Raw genomic sequence first — 18,167 nt, forward strand, 5'->3', positions numbered from 1 at the left:
TCTCACATTTCCCTTCATGCTCTTTGATCGGGGCTCCTGCACACCATGGAGGTAGCGCGCACTGCGCGCGGTGGGAACACGCGTGTGCGCGCGGTGGGAACACGCGCGTGCGCGCGGTGGGAACACGCGCGTGCGCCGGCCGTTCCATCTAACGGTCGTGCCAGCGAGGCGGAAACGGCACCCATTTCTGAACGTTATTAGTCAAACCTGTTTTTAAAACAAGTCGTAGCGTTCCAGCGTGAGAAACGTCTATTAGCTGTGTTTACGCGCACGGCCAATAATCCAATAATCGTAATGCGATTACAATGTGACTGAGGTGGCGCCCATGTAAACAGCATGCTCCGATTCCGTTAATGCAATTCTTCTCATAGTCAGAAAGGAGCTTAATGACAGAGAGCGCTGGGCAATTTTAGATGCATTATTTAGGGGGCCTTTTTCAGTCAGGTAAACACCTTAATCCAACCACGACACACGGCCCTCCAACTGCCTGATGACACATGCCAAACGGTGTCAGCTGCTGAGTCACTGGATATTATATTTGTGGAATATATATATATATATATATATATATTTATACACTGCTCTCTTTGCACTGCTCTGGTCAGATGCTAACCAACATGTCGTTGCCTCAGTACCTGTACAATAAAGTTAAATCTTATTGGGTGTAAACACAAGCACTCCGATGCCGACGATAATAACTGTGGGTTGTAGCAACAGAGGCCGTGGTATCAATGGTAACGGCTCCCATCTACAAGCCATCAGAGAATCTTTGTCGGAGTTGTTCTCCACACTGAAGGCTATAATCGGATAATTATTTGCAACGAAAATTGTGTCAGCGTACTGACAGTTTTTGCACACACACACACACACACACACACACAGACGCACATTCTTCCAATCTTAACAGAACTAATGCCAAGAAACTGCCGCTTGTATTCGGCGAAACAATCAACAAACAAAATCTAATTTGCAATCTTTTCATTTGCACCTCCCAGCTTTCCATTTCAACATTAACTTTGTTCCCCCCCCCCCCCCCCCTGCTGCACAGCCCATTGCATTCCTGTATAGATTAATTTAAGCACCATCCCCCACACACAAAGAGAAAGTTTTATTATGAGCTTTCTCTTATACATCGTTTGTTATTTCCACTGTACATTGCAGCGGAACGCAACGCATTAAAGGAACTCACCCTGGGGAACATTTGGCTTGCATGTTTGCTTCTTTTCTTCCACAAACACATCCCTGAAGTCGTTTCCGCCCGGCGTATTCACTGTACGACAAATTGTTCCCCTCAAAGCAATATAGACACACGAGGCCCGGCGTTGTTGCCCTCTCGCACTTCATTGACTGCTGCCGATGGCTGTGGAAACGGCCCACCAGCAGTAACTGGGAAACCACGGCGGTCACACCGGTGCAGAGGAAGTGAAATAAAAGCACAATGACATTTAAAGGCTTCGAGAGCAAAATGAGAAGGCGGGGTCGTGCGGCTGTGTGTGTGTGTGTGTGTGTGTGTGTGTGTCCTTGTCTCTCATTATCCCGAAATTGAGACAAATAGAGGGGGGATCAGCCCTTCCATCTCAACCTCCACACCATTTAACCCCGCCCCGAAAAACACAGCGGAGCAAGGGTGCGCCCGTGTGCGCGAGAGTCATTTCAGAGGCGAGTGTCTGGCTGCCGCGCGGGCCCTGATTTGTGTGACGCCGTCGCGTGTGCCATCGTGGGCCCGTGACAATCTCTCTTGAGTGAGTGCCGCACGTCGCTCGCAGAGAGATTGTGTCGTCCACGTGCGAAGTCACTGTGTGTGTGTGAGAGTGTGTGTGTGTTAATGAAAGCCTTTGACAAACCGGTGATTACCTGCGACATGTTTGTGTGCACTGGTCAGGCGCTCTCTCCAATGTGCGTTTGTTCTTGTGCGTTCCAGTGGGACTCAGTTATGCGCACACGCACACACACACACACACAGCAAGTGCACGTGGGTCCTTGTGCATGTGCCTAGAGGACGGGGCAGCACCACTTGAAGTTACTCAAACCCCTCAAGGATATCTTTAAATAGCTGAATCTCAGCTTGCAGGTTGTATATTGGTCTTCTCTGAAAGAGTGGACGTCAGCACTTAGTGGTCATTGTTTCATTTCGAGCAAAAAGGTATGAATGTCCGACATGAACTCACTTATAGCTTATAGCTCAGTATCCAGTTGCCGGTGTCAGCGTGCTCCTGAGAGAGCCACATACACCGGTGAGTTGACCAGTGGACCAATTTGCAACAGAAAATAAAGTAGATGGATCAGTTCGGGCCCGGGTCAGTAGGCCGACTCCCCTGCAACTGTTTTCACTTTGAGGGCTAATTTAGCCTGACCGAACCAGATCAGGTCTGCCCTCTTTCTGATTAAGTGCAGCACGACTCGGGATGAACTCAAACAGATCCTGCTGGCCTCCCCGCTTAGTTCTCAGTCCAAGGGTTTTTAACTTTGTTTGACTCCAACACAAGTGACCTGTGGTCACCGGAAATGTTCCAAGATCACAACGTCTGCGACATTTGCCCTATAGACTGATGCGTGGCTGGTTCATTTGAGGTAAACTTATTGTGAGTTGCCCTGGATTTAAAGTGGTGGACATGCTGGTCAGTGAAGACATTTTCTCCCTTCATCCATCACGCTGGAGTAGGTCACGTTAGTTTATTTCATTCAGCAACGTCCTTCTCCCTGACGAGAGGACCGGGTGCAAAACCACGAGACGTTTGATTAATCGTGAAGCAACGCTCCATAAAGCCGCGCGCTGTTAACGGGATTCTTTTGGGTGAAATGATGTGTCAAACTTCTCTTTGCTGGACCTCGCTTTTAGGGATACGCTGGCAGGACAGCAGGGGGGGGGACCAATCGAGTGAGAGTAAAGAGGGAGAAATCAAAGGGAAATATGCACCGAGAAGCGTGAAAGTGGGATGAGAGGTAAATCATTCAGGGAGAGATAAGTAGGGAGGGGAGGCACAGATTAAAAATAAACTATTTAGAAAATCGAGAAGTGACAAAGATGAACTCCTGGGTGGAAATTGTGATACATGAAAAAACCAATCCATCCGCAACACAATAAAATCCCTCTTTTCTTTCGGAAGTTCCCTCTCTGGTGTGCGATTGTGTTGACAAAAAAAATAAATAAATGGACCCGCACGTATGTGAATGTAAGAAAACGAATTTATTCCAACATCCGATCTAACGTTAAACGCCTCGGCCTCAGTAGCGGGACGCACTCGACGCCGGTTTCCATTTAACGCCTATTTCCCAGCCGGCGGTGGGGAAATCAAGCGCTTGACCACCGTTTGAAGTCATATCAGCTAAACCTTGCCTATCACCATGCTATCACTCCATCCACTCCATCCCTCACTAACCCCTCTCTTCACTTATCTCCCACACGCCCGAGAGATCCTCGGCCTGCTCGCTCTCTCTCTCTCCCTCTCTCCCTCCTCCCCCCTGCCTTCCATTGCTCACACGTCGCCACTCATGTGCTCACTGTTTCTTAATCATACGTCTTTGCTCCCCCGCTCATCCAGGCCTGACCCAGAGTCGCCCGAGGCAGCGAGAGCGTCGCTTCCCCTTATTGTCATACCAGCAGACTTTTATCTCCTCCTCTTCCTCCCTTCTTCTCTCTCCCACCAACCCCCCCCCCTCTATCTGTGGTGGAAGTAAACTCGAAAAGTAAAAGTCTGAAAATCGAAAGTGAAAAGAAAATGTTCTTTATGTATCAAACGTAGCAGTATTCAACACACAGAATGGCTTCTTAAGGTGAAATGCTTATATTCCACTTCTCTCAAGCAGTTTTTTTCACATTCTTTTTCATCCACTTAACATCATCATCATCATCATCGTCGTGGGACCAGCAGACTAAACATAGGATTCCAGAAACCCATCCCTCCAGAAACATTGTCCAGCTCTTTCTGGGGAACACCCCCCTTGAGGAGTTCCCAAGTCAGATGATGTATAATCTCTCCAGCTTGTTCCCCATGTGCCTCTTACCGGCTGGACATGCCTCAGAACCCAGAAAGGCAGGCGATTAGTAGGGTCCTGATCAGGTGCCTGAACCACCTCCACCTCCCTTTGGATGTGAAGGTCTCCTCTGAGTTCCCTCTGGATGACCTCCTTTCCCCCATCACTAATGTTGAACCCAGCCACACCGACCAGGAAGCTCAATGTGGCCGCTTGTAACCGCCATGTAGTTCCTTTGGTCACCCCCCAAAGCTCATGGACAAAGGTGAGGGTCTAAATGGAGAGCTTTGCCTTCCGGCTCAGCCCCCTCCTGAACCAAAGCGGTCCAGCAATACGGCTGGCGGCGCACCAAAAACGTGGATTTTGGCATTCGACCACGAGCCAATTTGGCCCCATTGCAGACGTCATTCTATAAAAAAAAATGGTCCAAATGTTTTAGTTTGAATTTTGAAGAAGGGAAAGTCATTATGTATGCGCATCAAATGCTTAAGTAAAATACTTGAGTAAAGCGCTCTCTCCTCCATCCATCCCCCACCCCCCTTTACTCTCTCCGACTCCTCATCTTCATGCCTCTCTCTCTCTCTCCGTCTCTCTCTCTCTCTCTTAGTCCGTTTCTTGCCACAGACGGAGCCAGATCACACACTCTTCTCCACAAGATAAGGACAAAGAAAGCCAAAAGAATCCAGAGAAAAGCAAGAGGATGATTTGGATAAATGAAGTGAAGTGACTGGGTGGAGGCAGGACAGGAAGAAGAAGAAGAAAAAAAAACAAGGAGAAAACCACCCTGAAGGAGAGGAGATTTAAAAGAAATACAAGGCAGCTTGCTCCCTGCATTCTGTTATTCTCCCTCTCTCTCCCTTCTTTTTTTGCAGTGTCCCCTCCTTCATTCAGTACCTGTTCTGAGGGATTAACATGACTTAAAAATCAATCAGCTCACAGCCTGACGGAGGAGCGACAGAGGAGGCAAACAGAGCGCTGCAGCTGTCGAGACCGAGTGAGGGGGACAGAGAGAGAGAGAGAGAGAGAGACAGAGAGAGAGAGAGAGAGAGAGAGAGAGAGAGAGAGAGAGAGAGAGAGAGATGGGTGTTTTTCCACGGAGCTGAGATAGAGAGAGAGCCGCGTAGACTCGGAGATGTGACGGTACCAGGAGTCACGATGGAGTGAGCCGGAAAACAAGGTTAGTAATTCCACCTTTTCATCCATCGGAGGGCAACACATTCAAATAAATGTTAGGTGAGACTTAAAAAATGAATAAAGGGACACCAAGTAGCTGTATTGTGCTCTCAAAGTGGCAAACTGAATGCCGGTGGAGGAGAGGCAGAGATACAGGAATAAACTGAAGAAGAAAAAATGCATCACAGATTTTTAGGGAGTAAAAAAGAAATAGCCTGCAAGTACGTAGCAGCTGCACTAATGTAGACGTACACACTCTGAGGAACGCTCTCATGCACACACACACACACACACACACACGCACACACGCAGAGTGCACAGCTTCAGAGCAAGATAATGAGATTGTCTTCCTCAAGGTGTCGGCTTTTGGAGTTTGATTGACAGCCCAGGGTGTGTACGTGTGTGCGTGTTTTGTGTATGTGGTTTGTGTGTGTGTGTGTGTGTGTCTGTGTGTTAGACTTTTGAACTGACATTCATGGCGTTAATCAATAGCCCAGTTGTTTCATTGGACTGTGTGTGTGTGTGTGTGTGTGTGTGTGTGTGTGTGTGTGTGTGTGTGTGACTGGAAAAGAGAGCGATAGTGAGATGCACAGGAGAGTATCACCGCATGACTACTTAGTGGATGTGTGTGTGTGTGTGTGTGGTGATGGTGGCAGCAACGATTTGTGTGTCTTCAAGCACGCACAAATGTGCAGCGTGTGTTTGTGTGCGTGTGTGTGTTTTGTGGTCCTGAGAGTGTGTGTGTGTGTGTGTGTGAGAACAAGACAACTCAGCCTGCTGAGAGGCGTTAGGGGGTTCTCAGAACTGTTGATTCTCTTTGACAGACAGGTGAGCGGGAGAGAGGCATGGGGGAGACAGAGAGGAGAGAATCAAAATGTAAAAGGGGCGGCGAGGTGGGGAGGGGGTACATTTCTTTTCTTTTTTAAGGAGGAGTGAACGATACAGTGGAGGCGGTGGACAGGGGGATGGATGCAGATATCTCGGGGGGAAGAGAAGGTCAGATGGGTGTCGGAGAAACAGAGGGATGAGGCATAAAAGTGATAATGGACTCCATCTAATGTTTGTGTGATTCATGCGAGAGCACGCGCAGAGGGTAACGACGGCATTACTGGGGCACATGTACAGGGCAAGGCAGTTCATTCTCTTCACACTCGCCTTGTTTCTCCTCTTTTGCAGGTTTCTAGCCATCCCTCCATCTCTCCAGCATACTCTCACCATACCTCCCGCTCTGCCCCTCCCTCCAAGGTCATCAATGAACAACTAATTCAATGTGGTAGGACAAAACACGGACGGCACCGTGATCGACAGTGACACACCCTGGAAATCACACCGGGAAGTGAGGGATGAGAGAGAGAGAGAGAGAGAGAGAGAGAGAGAGAGCGTGAGAGGATGGAAAGGAAAACAAACTGTGTGAAAGAATGAAGCAATAGGGGAGGAAACCAGACAGCCAGATGAACAAATAAGAAGCGATAGAGCTGTATGTGTCAGGGGGGAGCAACACAAAAAGGAGAGGTGGGGGAAGAGGAGGTGAGGACCACCGGCGACTCCAGGATTCCTATCCTCCGCCAAATGAACTGCTCCACTTAAAAGAAAGAAGTTGAACACAGCCATGTGGACATCACCACCAAACGCCATAAATAGGATTTCAGGCAAAGTGGATTGTCGGATTGTCAAACCGAGGTCTCTATTTCGGGAAATACCGCACCGGGATCGAGCGAGTAATTCGGGATTTTCCAGGTTTTCTTCATCTATAGAAGCCTAAGAGGATATCGTCGGATTGGAATTTCTGCACTGACCTACATCCGCCTCCTTTTGACGATGTTCGGGGTCGTGCATGTCTGAAGGGGAGACGGATAGGTTTCAGCACAACACACACAATCCCTCCCCCCCCCCCCACACTCCACCCCCACAACAACGAACACCCCCTCTCCTGCCGGGCCAACACAAGGAGAAAGCACCCGGGGCGAGATCTGTGCTGAGCACCGACACACACAAAACGCACCCACACAAAAACACAAAAACCTGGATAACATGTGGAGCTGATTCGGATTACAGAGCCGCACAGACGGAAAAGGTAACGTCCACGCAGTTCCACACACACACACACACATGCTGTTGGCATACGGCGACAGTAAAGGTGAATCCATGTTGGCATGGTTAGCTCTCTTGTGCTGAATCATTTAGCACATCATTGCGGTGAACACCAGCACTAACTGGACTAGGAACTCTGTGTTCTCTTACACACACACACACACACACACACACACTTTTGGTTTTCTAATCTATCTCCAAGTCCCCATTGTTTCTCTTTGCTCTACATACGCCTACTCTGCTGAGAATCTCTCTCCCCGAGTGTGTTTCTGTGTGCGAGTGTCAGCCAGCTGTCCCGTATCAGATTACTCGCGGGGTGCATTTTAGCTTGGCTTTCATCACCTCGCCTTTATGTAATCTCACCTGGCGTGTCGTGCGCGTGTGTGTTTGTGTGTGCGCATCGCGGTGAGAGTGCATGCGGATGCCGGGATAGGAGTGTTTGTGTGGTGGCGTCGGCAGCAGCACAGGATGGTTGTGACCTCGCGTCGTTTGAGGCTTTTCTTTACGTAAGCGGTGTCTGAGCGCGCACACGTACACAGATTTGGCACACTGACACAGGAGATCAGACCGACTGAGTGGATATATGGGAGGATGAGAGGGCGATGAGAAAGAAATGGAGACGGGAGGAGAGGGAAAGTGCAAGTGGGAGGAAGAAGGAAGAGGAAATGGGAGCAGGGGAGGGATGGGCGACACAGTGATGGGCACCGCGGGCTCAGAGAGGTCAGATGAAGGGATGAAGAAGAAGAGGTGAAGTGAGACGCAGTGGTTGACTTCTTCAAGTGACGGAGGGAAACGGGAGACGGGTGAATGGATGAAACGGGGGGGGGGTGTCACATAGGATAAGGAAGAGCAGACGATGATATAGAAAAGATTGAATCATGGAATAACATTGAGAAGAAAACGAGAGACTGAAGGGTCGCTTGATTGTGAGATAAACAATAAGACTTTAAGAAATCTAGGACGATGAGATAAATGAATGGTGATTTACCGTGAGGAGATAAAAATAGAAATGTAGATGAAGCAAAAATAATTAGAAATGACAGATGGCCATCATGGGCTGCACGGTGGTGTAGTGGCTAGCACTGTCGCCTCACAGCAAGAGGGCCGCGGGTTCAATTCCCGGTCGGAGCGGTCCTTCTGTGTGGAGTTTGCATGTTCTCCCCGTGGCAGCGTGGGTTCTCTCCGGGCTCTCCGGCTTCCTCCCACAGTCCAAAGACATGCTGCAGGTTAATTGATCTCTAAATTGCCCATAGGTGTGAATGTGAGAGTGAATGGTTGTATGTCCCTACATGTGCCCTCGATGGACTGGCGGCCTGTCCAGGGTGTCCCCTGCCTTCGCCCTATGTCAGCTGGGATAGGCTCCAGTGCCCCCGCGACCCTAATGAGGATAAGCGGTATTGAAAATGAAAAATGAAAAATGGAGATGGCCATCATTACGTAGCCTTCTACTGTTGGCTGTTGTTACCAATGGCTACAATTAGTCTCACATAACCCCAAAACGTCTGTAAAAGATCACTCACACCAGTAATGAGCTATTTAGAGATGGAACTACGAGGGGAATATGGTGTACCATGGAACAGCCATGCCTGTTATGAGGCCCAGCTTAGAGGATAAGGGACATTTTAACCTTAGAGGAACATTAATTACTCAGGACACAAACCAGATTCAGTTTAAAAGCAATACACCGTGTGAAACTATTTCTATGAACAATAAAAGGTTTTGAAATAACTTAGACAGGGCTCATTACTTGCTCCGTTGATCGTTAACAGCTGTTTTGACTCTGGCTTTGAACTCTATTTCTGAAAAAAAAAAAAACCCAAAAATTACAACAGATAACATTTTTTTAAAGAGCAACAAAGAGGCCTTTTGAAATCCATTAACCACTTAATAATGCTATAATTGGATGCGCTCTCCTGCTCGTGATAGTCAGGAGAATACCGAGCAGGGTTCAAACGGTGAAACAGAGGCGTGGAGGAGAGAAGGTCCTGGACGCGGCCTTGTTGTTAGCGGGTGTCTGTCATTCTGAGGCGACCGTAAGGAAGATGCTCGAGCAGATGGGATGCTCCCTGTTCAAAGCATGGAGCCCTGCCAGCATGAGCAGACCGCCAAGTGAATGAAGGAAAAAATCAAAAAGGAAGCCAATGAATTACTTATTGAAAGGGTGTTAAAAAAAAAAAGAAGAAGAAGAATGCCGATCAATTTATTGACCCTTTGCTGAGCCCCTCCTCCGTTACTGTTGCTACGCTCGTTAGGCTTCCTTCCTTGTGCGTGGCACATACGCAGTCGTCCAATTCCTGTGGAAATAATTGGTCCTTGATTTCAGCTGTAAGCAGGCTTCTCATTTCTAGCCTTTCGACCTGCCGGTTTTGCAGCTGTCTCCACTGTCACTGGCCGATTTCATCAGCCGTTGCTGGTGAACTAATTCAGTTCACGTCGGCTCCCGGAGTCGGTTGAAAACAACGTCCTTTTTTGATGTTTTTCCAAGCTTTGTTTTAAAAACAGGATCCCGCAAAGCGACCTTAAATATGCACTCGATGATGACACACATGGTGCATGGTTTTCATTTTTAATGCAAAGAGAAAGAGCATTCAGGATTAAGGGCGGACCGATGAGCAGGACACAGTGACCTTACACTATGATAGGGTCACTGTGTTCAGGCCCGGCTTTTCTTTATTTTATGCAACATGGAAAATGCAAAATGCATGTGTTAGGGGAATGCTGCTGGCCTTGGAAGTAAAGCTGGTTTCTACCATAAAAAGCCCGATAGTCTGACATACTAACTTTTGCATCTTACGTTTGAACGGACAAACATAATCCATTAGTTACACTTTTGCTCTTGTGCTTTTAGTTTTTGAAGGGTTACAAAAAAAAGGAGGAGTGCCCTCACTGGAGATACAACATGCGGAGAATGAAAACGCTTGACCGACCTGCTTCATCTACTTACCGTTGCTAAGCTACGATGGACCATAAGGTTTAGCGAACGCCAGTTAAGGAATACAAAGTTTAAATGAATCGATGAGAGAGTGTTCAGAAAATATCCCAAAGTGCAATAGCTTGCAGGGACTACGGATGAATGAAACAGAGGATGATAGACACATGAAAAGGCATCAAAGACGATGATGAATGATTGACGCAGGATGTCACACACACCCTTCTGATTCAACAAGCTTTTCAATCCGGGGAGACAAGCGCACGATTTAAAAAACCCAGAAACAAGGAAGACGTGGGCACCGTCAGACAAGTGGCACTTGATGGATGAATGAGGAATGGTGGAGGGAGAAAATGGGAAACGGAGGGAGGCTACGAGGGTGAGAAATCAGCCCGCTGTCAACAGGCAAGGAACCCGAATTGTGGACGATGGAAGGAGAGGTATGGAACGATAGCGTGATGAAGAGGAGTAATTACAAGACTGGCTGCTTAAGATAGGGAGGAACACTCAGAGGATGGGAGAGAGACGGAGTAATGAAGAATGAAAAGCCAAGCGATGACACTTGAGAGGTGGATGATAAGAGGGGGCGGGGATGAGGGAATAGAGGAATAACAATGTCTGAAAGAGAAAACTACACTCATAAAGCACCGGCGCGCCGACGTATGGCGAGATGGATGAATGAACCGAACAAAACTGCAACGCGATGGAATGTTGAAAGGATGAGTAATTAGACAGTTAGTAGTCAGACACATTAGGGAGGAGGAATGAGAAGTCAAAAGGATGAGAGGAAGGAAATGATGAAAGGAGAGATACAGAGTTTGCCTCGGAGGAGGAGTGACTAAGAGGTGGAAGCAACAAGCACGAGCGTAGTGCAGGAGTATGGACAGATAGAGGGATGAAGGGATGAGTAATTAAACTGTTGACAGTCAGTTTAGGCACAGCGGGCGCCTGATGAGCAGAACAAACTGTAACCACGGCAACCGCTGGAGACAGACGGAGGGCTGGTTTTGGGTGAGGCAGATATAGGGGGAGGGAGGAGGGGAATGGGGGGAGAGCCAACTGTGAAAGAGCGTGTGTCAGGAGACAGGGGGGGGGGGGGGGGGATTAGAGGGGAGTCACACAGCAGAGTGACAGAAGTGGGAAATAAATGGGAGCATGACGAGGAAGAGAGGGACGAGATGAGGAGAAGGAAGACAGAGGTGGAGGTGTATCGGCAGGTTTAGGAATAATCTAGAGCCGACTCATTAAAGGATCTGTGAGCAGTCCATGAGGGAAGTGACCCACATGTGAAAAGATGATTCCATTCTCTTGGTAATACCGATATGAATCTATAAAACTACATTTGAATATTAGCTAGGTCGAAATACCATTCAGCTATGCAGACAGAGAATTGCTTACGCAACGCAAAGCACTTAATAAAAGTTATCTGGATAACTTCCTAAACCTGCTTTGTGAAAAAAAACCCTCTGGAGATGAGTGAACACCAACAGCCATGTGTCCTATCCATGTGGAGCTCTGCCACTCCACATGGCCACACTGGCTTCATTTGAAGCTTGATGGAGAAGCAGATGGGCTTTTATCGCACTAAATAAAATAAATCACCCAATAAAAGGTCACAATTTAAAATACGACGTCTTTAAATTCACATTTTCGGTGGAGCAACAGTCCTAAACAGAACACGTTTAGTTTTCCAATAACCTAAAACTGAGAGAAGCAGCAACTACGGCATCGAGAGAGGTTAGAAACCGTAAACAGAGCTATTTAGATAGAAATACTTCAAAAGGTACCCGTTGCTACGCCTGTTGGCAACGCCTCACCGGCAGCTGCGTGCCGCCATACAAACCAACCGCTCCCGTGACTCTGCTGCAAACTCACAGGTGTTTGTCGGCGTTACGACGACGCTCAACAGATGCCGGAGGTCGTCAGGTGTTCGGCTGAATCACGACGCCGAATATACCGCGCGGCCGACCGACTGCCAGAAGACAAGCGTCTCGCGCTTCGTCTGCGACGTGTGTGAGTCGGAGGTTTGACAGCGACCCCGCCTGTATCAGCAGCAGCTCAGCGTTAGAACGTGAGATGTAGCAATAAGCGAACCCGAGGGGAAGCCAGCTGCAGGCGCAGTGTTGTGGAGCCTTTATTAGTGTCTCTCATCGGGGGGGGGGGGAAGCGCTTTGTGGTGAGTTGCAGTGCGGTTTGTGATTCATTATGGTTGAGATCAGCCTCTGTGATCAAACAGGCCGGATACTAATAGGCCTTAACCGCGCCATTATCGGTTGTCATCTATAAGCCACCCTGCATCCCTATGTTTTATAGAGCGGCTGGGATACGGAACACAGAAATGAAAGAGACACAGAAAGAAGACAGTTTGTGTGCGCGCGTGTAGCATTAATCAATAAATCACCTTGATCCAGAGGCCTGGCTGTCATGTGCTCATCGTCCCACTGTGCTGGATGCAGAGCACTGATTGGCCAACTGTTCTCTTACTTAGAAATCTACCTTTGAAATGCAGGCGCCCTGCTGGAGCAACAATCACATACTTGTACACACACACACACACACACACACACGTCGTGTCGTGTCTGCCAATCAGGGTCAATGCAATTTGCTGCCGCAGGGTTCCTGATTGGGGCCTCGGGAGGTGTTGACAGCTCAGAAGTGATGCGTTTATTTGACCGGCGTTTTGTGTCGGATTGCAATTTAAAATATTCTTTTGTTGTTTTTTGTGGTCGTCGATTATCCTCAGCCGTGTATCACATACACAGACGACACGCAACAATCACCCCGGTGGAAAATAACGTCGGCGTTGCAGATACAAAAAGGCTGATGTGGGGAGAATGAAGAGGGACAGGGGCGTGAATGGAGCCGAGGGAGGACAGAAATGATCTTCGTGTAGGGACAATAATGTTCAGCTAGGAAGCCACGGAGGGGGAGCGAGGGAGCAACCGAAGGGAGCCACGGAGAGGCGGAGGAGAGCGACGGAGAAAAACTGCAAGCGCAGGATGTTTCGGGGGAGGGGTGGGGGGGGGGAAGAGTGGCGGGGCAGATATTTCGCAACACTTTTCATACACGCGTGTGTCCTGCAGAAGGGAAATGTGCGTGTGGAAGCAGAACTGTGTTTAAGTACTCGTGTGTGTGTGTGTGTGTGTGTGTGTGTGTGTGTGTGTGGCGACCCACACAAACGCCACACATCCTCAAGCCTCGAACCGCATGAGAGTGTTCAGTGAGACCGAACTCAAATGGATCGGGTGCTTCATACTCTGAGTGTTTGGAGCTGGGCCCCCGAACTGCAGGCTGTGTGGCGCGATGACATCATTACAAAAAATCTAAGCGTCAGACGCAGGCGGATGCAGAGAGCGGGACAGACACTGAACTCTTACAGGTGGGACGGGTAAGAGTTGGACCGCGTGCACAGCCGTGTCCCTTGAAGCCCGGCGAGGAAAAAGTTAGCAAACGAGCACGAGGCGAAACGCAGAGACCGTCAACATATTCATTAAAGGCTTTATCTGCACCCATCTCAAACCATGTTACTGTGCAATTCAATCAGATGCAACTGTGCCATCTGGAGCAAAGGAGCATCTGAACAGAGCGGCATTGAGCCGCCGCTCAGGCAACCGATCGTGACAGCTCTCCCACCAGTGAAAAATGTACGCAGGCATCCCCGTAGAGCAGTGAGCCCGTGCTGCCGGAGTTTGTTTTAAAATGATGATTTGTTTTTTTTGATCACGTTCCTCATTTGCTCAGCTGTTCCAGACATTTCGGGCTGCTCAACTGGATCCATCTGTAAGACTAATGCAGATGTATAGACTGAAAGCACCGCTACAGTTTACAGCTTTCAAAACCCATAATGCCGAGATCCCGCTCTGCAGTAGGATCGGAGTGACATCGAAGCATTATAAGGTAGGGAAAAAAATCAAAAATTAAACCTTCCCGTGAAGGAGAAATGCAAAACGCAGCCAGCCTTGTGCCATTGCAGTAAACTTCTACAAATACGTACACATACACTGATCTTGGAGCAGTTAAAAGATCAAATAGTGGATCAGACTTACAGATTCATAGAGAGCTTCGTGACAGATTATGTCAAGGCCGCTCCCCGGCACAATCTGAGCCACGGAAAAATCATTGACACCTCCATGGTTTGCCAATTCAATTTACCTCCCTGGAAAATGTGATCCCCGGGCTGTGCGGGATTTCGATAGGGAGGAAACAAAATTACTAAAGCTCAGCGAGGAGTGGGAGATTGGCTGCCACAGATATATCACACGACACTGCAACCGGATTGCTGAGAGGAGTTTCTGACGTGGTGGAGAGTTTGTTTTAGTAATCGTTAGTTTTAGGTTTTTGTTGGAGTTTTTTGTTTTATAGCTTTTTAGCTTTTTTTTTTTTTGCAATTAGCAAGAAACAGCACTTCTAACGTTACTCAGCTCGAGCACTTTGTGACCTCGAAGTCCCCGAATAATTCGAGACAAATGGGCGTGTGCTTCTCTTGTTCACCACTGAACAAGTCTTCACGGATCACCAGTTCACAGCCTGCCGTAAATAAGAGCGCTGTGTTAGCTCCGCCTCCCGGCATCGGGCGCGCCTCGGAGTGTTGCGTTGCCTTTTCCGCGCCTCGGAGAGGAGGAGGTATGACCTCCAAAAGCAGGCGCACCTTCCAAAGAGGACATTTGGGTTTCTCAACTGACTTTTTAAACTGTGTATGGTGATAAGTAGGCAGAACTTTAAAGCCTTCACCAATACTACTTTTATGTTTTTACTCCAAACAGTGGCTTTCACCTCATCTGAAGTGCTGCCATGTTAAAAGATTAGAAATACTTTTGAAAACTCCTTACTTAAAATAAGGTGCTGTAATCAAAAGCAGTCTTCTCAATTTCACTCAGCTCGGATGAAACGCTCATGTCCCCGAGAGTGATTTGATTCTGGACACAAAGCGCAAAAAACGTTGGATTTTTTTTTTTTTCAGACCGCTGCAGAAAACCAGAAACCTGTGAAATGTGCACCAGCGAGACAAAAACAAGGCCTTTATATAAGCATGTAATTCCAAAACTGATGCAGAGATGGAACTTTTCCAAAGATGTTTAAAAAAAAAATACAGCCCAAACAACAACATTTGAAAAATCTGACATTGCAAGGATCCAGGAATAGAAACAATTATACAAATCTTCCAAATAGGATGGATTCCAACAGGATTTAGTCAGAGGGGGTGGTGCATACAGATGGGGATACTGCCCCCCCCCATATATATTTCAAAAGAACTATTATTTTGGAGCCCCACTGTGGAGAATACAGTCCTCTTGTTTTAAAGAGAATACACTTCAGCCCTTTGCTCTGATTTCCCATTTCTCTTGCTTCACTCCTACCATTTACCTCAGGGGTTCCATCAATACCCCCTACCTATATAGCTGGTGGTGGTGTGTGTGTGTGTGTGTGTGTGTGGGGGGGGGGGTCCACAATGACTGTACAGATTGGAAAAATAACTACCGTACATATAAAAGGACTTAATGTCTGACATTTGCCGATGTTTTATTTCTGGAAGCTTTTGATCTTCAGATATGACTTTGCAGACTTCCCGTTGAGATGCCTGTTAGTGCATCAATTACTCAACTAAAATTGGCATTGAACATCTGGTTAGATTTTGAGTCTTGATTACTTATCCTTTAAGCAGCTACATTTCACCAATTCCAGGTTGTAATCTATTTAGGCAATGTTCTTAATAATAATCAATCTTTTAGCTACAAGGAAAGTGTGTGTGTGTGTGTGTGTGTGTGTGTGTGTGTGTGTGTGTGTGCGTGTGTGTGTGTGTGTCACAGTCCTCCGTAGCTCTGCTACATTGTAAGTCCGCCCACTTTCTAGCGGTCCAATCACATGCAAAGGATCTGATTCAAGTCTTTCTTGTCAATACTCACAGTACAAAACTGGGACTTTACAACATTTAATAAACATAAACAATGTGTGACCTCTGATAATAGTTTAATACCTAGAGGGAAGATGTTCTACCATTATGATGGCAATACAGTTTCAGTGTTGTGTAATATGCCTCCAGCCAATACTTTACAACTTAACTGTCATTCTCCTGACCAGTGACCTCTTCCTTTTGGCCTCTCACTTTTTACTTTGCCACCTTTTCGCTCCCATTCTTCAGCCATGCCACCTTCTCTGGGCTCAGCTCTTCCTTCTGCCTAATCAAATCCACTCTCCACTCTCCCCTCCCTCATCCCTCTCTCCCGACAGTGATGGATGGCGGCCTCCACCCGTTTATCGCCTTTACATATTTCTCTGCCCATCCGCTTAACGACACACATTCAAACACACCGACTCTTCATCCCTCCTTCTTCCCATCCTCCATCTCCCCTCCTCCGTCTTCTTCCACTCTGCTCACCGGCTCCCCTCTTTCACCATCTTGTGCACTCTACTCCTATTCCCTTTTCTTCTCGCCGCTCCCTCTCCATGCACTTCGGCGCAGTTGGCCTCATTTGTTGTCCGTTTCCATATCCAATGTTGTACCCCTCTCCCTGTGCTTTCTACATTCTGGATGACTGAAGAGGACAGAATACGACAGAGGAACGACAGAGAAGTGATGGCATCAAAAGGATGAGTGGGCTTACAGTACACACGACTGCCGCACGGAGCGGCAATGTGGGCGTTCTTTTGTTCCTTGCCTAGAGAGAGAGAGAGAGAGAGAGAGAGAGAGAGAGAGAGAGAGAGAGAGAGAGAGAGAGAGAGAGAGAGAGAGAGAGAGAGAGAGAGAGAGAGAGTGTGTCGGCCTCCCTATAATTATGATTGTGTGGGAAGACTGTTTTGGTATGCTGGCAGTTGTTTCTGTATGCAAGTTTTCACCTAATATCAAGGGCCTGGGTTATGAGTAAGAGTGCATGCTGGGAAGCCTTAGATTGATTGAAAGAATGTGTGTGTGTGTGTGTGTGTGTGTGTGTGTGTGTGTACCCTAGTAGTCGACCATTAACCCCTTCATGGCGCTGCTGCCGGCGACTGGACGGAGGCCTCGACACCTCTTCACACACTCCAATCTGATGTGTGGATTACTGAGCTTGTGATAAGTGGCTTTTGAGAGCTAATGCAAATCCACTTGTTTATAAACACTGCTAAGTCAATTTAAGTCGATTACGGGCTAATGGCATTTGCACGTGCAAAACACATGCGCTGATATGCAGATTTGGAAAATTAACATGCAAACACGCCCACACACACACAAAAACAGACTATTTATCACAGTCACTGTGGGTGGCATTTAAGAGGCCCTGACATGTGTAATAGTGCACTGCGAATTACAAAACTGAGACTACATAGAAAGTGAAGCCTTTGCAGTGCAGGAGGTCTTCTACGTGAAATGATAAGAAGATGCTTCCAAACAGACACGTCGCAGCTTTTAAGTCACGCTTCCGTTAATTTGCACAGGTTTGGGTTCGAAAAAAGAAGGAGAAAAATAAAAATAAAAACACCGTTAATGTATATTCATCGTTCCAGAGTCGTACTTAGCGAGGCTCGGCCCCGACGAAACGTCCACGTTCAGAGGTGGGCGTTCAAACTCAAGCTAAGGCGAGGGGCGGTCGGGCCCTGCGGCGCCGAGTCGTGCTCCAGCACACGGGGCCACGCCGAGTCGCTCCTTCCACGGACGCTTTTAGCTCACGCTCTCACTCTCCACCCGCCTGCTTCCTGCTCTCTGGAGGGTGGAGGGTTCACGCAGGGGAGCGAAGCAAGCGGCTTCCCAAAATAGAGGGAGCAAAAGGAAGAAACAACTATATTAAAAAAAATAATAGTAATAAGCTAAGCGGTTGCCAACACTTGTAAGTAACCCGTGCCTAGGAGCACTTCATCAGGTCAAATGCACATATATTGTTATGCGATCTCTCACATATATTGTTATGCAATCTCTCACATATATTGTTATGCGATCTCTCTCTCTCCCTCATATCTGTTTTTTTCCGCCTGATCTCGTTTCATTCATGTCGTCTTTCTGTCCTCTCCTCCTTTGTGAATTGTCTCT

The 18,167-nt window shown here is 47.7% G+C and overlaps 2 protein-coding genes across 2 annotated transcripts in view; one reads left to right on the plus strand and one right to left on the minus strand.

Moving 5' to 3' along the window:
• The window catches only part of pcxb (pyruvate carboxylase b), a 243,787-nt gene that overhangs the window by 66,125 nt on the left and 159,495 nt on the right, over positions 1–18,167 (minus strand). The window lies entirely within an intron of this gene.
• Positions 7,149–18,167, plus strand: part of LOC117747649 (leucine-rich repeat and fibronectin type-III domain-containing protein 4) — a 33,008-nt gene continuing 21,989 nt past the window's right edge. The window contains exon 1 of the mRNA XM_034557050.1: positions 7,149–7,222. The gene's annotated coding sequence lies outside the window, so the exon portion shown is untranslated. The remainder of the gene's footprint in view (positions 7,223–18,167) is intronic.

This window comes from Cyclopterus lumpus, chromosome 18 (genome assembly GCF_009769545.1).
Source record: "Cyclopterus lumpus isolate fCycLum1 chromosome 18, fCycLum1.pri, whole genome shotgun sequence".
NCBI lineage: Eukaryota > Metazoa > Chordata > Actinopteri > Perciformes > Cyclopteridae > Cyclopterus > Cyclopterus lumpus.